We start from the raw sequence: 4452 nt of genomic DNA on the forward strand, positions 1-4452 counted from the left end.
CCTTCGCGCCGTGTGTGGGGCTTGGAAACGTGGGGGCAAGTGCTGCTCCCGCTCCGGCCGGCCCTCCTCGGTGCCCGGCGGGCTGCCCGGCCTTTCCCGGCCTGCGCCCCCCCGCTGCTGCTGGTTACGTGGGGGGAGAGAGATCGGTGCTTTCCTCTCCGCCCAGGGCCTTGGGGGGAAGCGGGGTTGGAGGCCTGGCAGGGGGCAAATGGCTCGCCGCGTTTATACGCGAGCGGTGGGCTGGAGGAAGAAACTTCCCCTCGTTGCTAAAAAAGGGCAGCAGGCAAACGATAAATCGAAACTTTTGTTACAAGCTTATTCCGTTTTGTGTGTGTGTGTTTGGGTTCTTCTAATTGTGGTAGGCCTAAACCTTTTGCAGTGTGTGCTGCAGAAACAACCAGTTGGTGTGGTTGCTGCTCTGAAGCTTTTTTGTTGCAAACCAAGAATCAACAAGTGAAGCTGTAGCCAATGAGCAAGGAAAGTATGGGTAGTCCTACTGCAATATAGTTCACAGATTTACTGTTTTATGTAATTCCATATACTAGTATAGCGACCCCAAAGGCCATATTGTTTTTATTGTAGAACTGTGAAGAGGGGAAACTGAGTAACAGAATAGAAAAAGGGAAAAGTGAGTTTTGTTAATAGGCCATGGAGCTATAAAGACTGGTAGTGGAGAGGCTTGATGGAAGTGAGACATCCCAAACAACCAGCTGGGAAGCCTTTCATTTCCTTCATGAAATGTTAGGCATCTTGTGATATGTTAGGTGTCAACTGATGTGTATAACTTCTAGTTCATTTCACTTTTATTAACGGAAGTGGAGAGGAGTGTGGTGGGGTTTTGTTTGTGGTTTTTTTTTTCTTGAATGTTGATAATTTGAGGCCTTGAGGCTATGTTATGTATACAGACACCTGCCCATGGAGTTCCCAGATCTGAAATAGATTTTCTTTTATGTTTTTCTTTGTTTCTTTTCTGAGGATGGGGAAGAAGAGGAAGAGAAAGGCTTAGCGCTTAGTTTTCTTACATAGGAAACTCCATTCCTCCTCCACTTTTGCTGATATCACCTCATTTTTCCTGTGGGTATTTTCATGGCTGCTTTACATTTTTCTAAATGAGAAAGCTTTCAAAGAGGGATTTTATTTGCCCAGATGATATATATTTGCTGGAAGAAGTTTGCTGATACTGCTAGGCATGTGAATTTGCCTGGTGTAAATGTAACTTTACTTCTGTTGGTATAATTCAGAACACTTCGGAGAATGAGGTATGCTCTAGTGGCAGAAGTATTTTTATTTCAGTACTAATGCTGCATACAGTAGAAATGTTGCCCAAGACATTCCAAACTTGTATCTGTACTCTGAGAAAGTTTTCATTATATACTTAACCTGTCATTTGTCTTTAACTTTTACTGTTTTGTGTCCACATAAAGTAATTTAGTTCCAGAGGCTTTAAAAATAGTGTTCAGCAACACAAGGTGTGGGAATTTGGCATATTATTCTGTAATTGTCATCAGACAGTCATGATTTTGCTTGTGCAAATATATTACCCAGAGGAATTCAGTACAGAGTTATTGAAATCTTATCTATAGGACTGTTAGTTTAGCAGTTCTGAAGGAAGATCTGTTGAAAATCTGACTACTCCTCAGTCACTCTCTTTTCTTATCCTTGCACGTAAGTTATTTCAGCTGTCTGTTAAAGGAAACCCATTTGAGTGAAATGCAGGCAAATATTTTTTTCGATGTCTAATACTTGATGTAGAAAATCAAGAACTTGTGCTTTCTAAAAACATTAAGACCCTAAATATTGTGAATACATGTGACAATTTAGGAATAGTTTGCATTTTGGGTACTTACTGAGCACCTGACTCTTTTGATAATGACTTTGGTGCTATAGCGTATTACCATTGTATGACAGTTCATGTGATTCTCCACCTTGACAATTAATTAGTGAAGTCATACTTCTGAAAAAGGCAAGCATATCAGAAAATGGCAGCAATGGGATTGCAAGAATTGCTACCTCTCATGATAAATTGCTCCAAATCTCATTCCTGGCTGACCAATTAATTTGTGTTAGAGCCTTATTAAATGCAGTTCATGTCAGCATCTTTCCGTATACCGTTGCTTTATACTGAACATTTTCTCACTGTTAAACATGAGTAGAGTTGATAGTATGTGTTGTTGTGCCTTCTTAGATAAGCAGCAGTTGTAGAAAAGTCAGATGTACTTATTGCAAGTTTGTCTGGCCCTAATTTTTAGGGGGATCAGCGACATAATTGGTTAAAATTCCATCATTCCTTAAATAATAATAACTTCTTATTGTATAGGACAAGTGGAAGGAAATTCCAAAACTTGTCTAAAGAAGTTTCTCAAATACAGAGTTGGTACCAAGAATTGATATGTAGTATGTGATTGGAGGAATAAAATGTTGTTAGTAATTGTATACAATTAAATGTATGGGAGCTGTATATTTGATATTAAAAATAATTCATATAAATTTCCAGCAAGTGCAGTTATTAGTCTTTAATTGTAGAACAATTACTTTCATAAATTTTCATTTTTTAAAAAATCTTCCTATACTTCTATTGTTTTGTGAAACTGGTTTACATACACACATAACTGACTGCAAAAAAGGAGAGTTGGCATACCTTGAAGATGAGAAATAGCCTGGGATTTGGGGTTTGTTTTTCGCTTTTCAGATATAGATGTACTCCAACATAGTGTCCTGACTTGTCTTAAGAGTCCTCAATTCTTGTAACTGTTCATGCTATCTTACATTGAAACTCAAAATAATTATGTTTTCTGACACTTAATTTCTGTAAGTTCCTGTCCTGACACTGTCACATTTTTAAATTTTATAATGTGAAAATTACATTTGTATTAAGTTTCTTTGGTCTGCAGGTCAGATTTACTGTGAATGTGTTGCCAGTGTGTTGGCTCTTAGTCTTTACAGGAAGCACCGGGCAGGATCCTCAGAAGTGGAAGAGTACGGGGATTCTCTGTAGCTTGACAGCTAGCTGTTATACCCTCCAGCGATGGTTGGTATGGGATAGAATGCATTTTGGTTGTTGTGTAGCTTTGTGTACCTGGTTGCCCAGTGGACAATGCCTAAGGACATAAATAGGTGCGGACATGGAACTGGATGCTTTGTGTCCTCCTCTTGGTGATGGCCATTTGATGACAGCTGAGTTTAAATGATCTAGGCACAACTTCTGTTTCTGATGTATACCATAAGCTTCTACATAACACAGGTTTATCAGTTATTTCCTCATCTACTGTAGGGTCTTGCTAGCTATTTAGTACTTTTAACTAAGTTGTGTTGCTCCGTTTTGCTTTCCCCTTTGTGTATTCCACAAACCATGATAGTTCTCTTTTTTTGAATCCATAAATTCTTCAGGCAAGCTGGTGAGGTTTATCATCTGCTGCTCCCTCCCAAATACTTGCACCTGTTCAATCCAAATTTCAGTCACATTCATAAATAAAGCAGAGGTCTCAAAATTAATGTTTCTAAGTCTTTATGAAAATTACTTCTGAGGTGGAGAAATGGGTTTCAGATTAGCACCTATCTGAGGCTAAAGGTACACTGTGAGTACAGCTGTGTTACGAGACATCAGAGAATCTGTATGGGGGAAAGATTATAGAAAGTCAGGTTTTATAATCCCGGTGTTCAAGGAACTACTTGATTTTTTTCTTTTGCTCTTAGCATGTGATCAAGGTGGGTTGTGAAGGCAGCAAAAGTCTTGGATCTTTTCAGAATTGATGAGACACAGATGCAGCGTAACTTTAGCTGCAAGAAACTGTGTATCTATTTAACAGGAAAAGGTATAGAACTAGAAAGTAAGTGTAAAAGCAGCTGTCATTTTAGTAAAAGATACTGCCTTTACTTATGAGTTGTGCAACTAAGTTAGCTTTCCCATCAGTGTGTAAGTGTTTGTTAAATATTTTGTGAGCAGTCAGAGCTTTACATTTTTATATGCTTTAGGTGGGGAGTGAACAAAAATGATACTTGGTTTTCACTGAAAAAGCAAGTGCCTATTATTTCCATCAGGAGTTTCAATATGAATATTAATATTGAACACAAACTGCGTGAACTGTTTTGGAGTAGGTGAAAGCAGTTACATTGTTTCCTGCAACAGTACTTCTATGGTCTGTTCTGGTAAGGGTTATAGAGGAAATGGGTCAGCCTTTGGTGACCTACACTAAAATTGCTTCAGATAAATGTAAAGGTCAGTGTGGGCAAACTAGATTTTCTCATAGTAAAGCAGAATCTTCTCCTAGTGAAGACGTTACAGTTTATTGCTAACTGTGGGCTGTTGCTGTAACAGCATTTTTATAGCCTTATATGAGTCATGCTAAACTGTGGCTCAACTTAATATTTTATGTACCTCAATATGTTGTTCTACATTCCTTATTACAACCTTTGAAATTTCTCATCTTACTGAATGCAATTGATATTCACTGG

This window comes from Pygoscelis adeliae, unplaced genomic scaffold (assembly GCF_000699105.1).
Source record: "Pygoscelis adeliae isolate BGI_AS28 unplaced genomic scaffold, ASM69910v1 Scaffold80, whole genome shotgun sequence".
Classification (NCBI taxonomy): Eukaryota; Metazoa; Chordata; class Aves; order Sphenisciformes; family Spheniscidae; genus Pygoscelis; species Pygoscelis adeliae.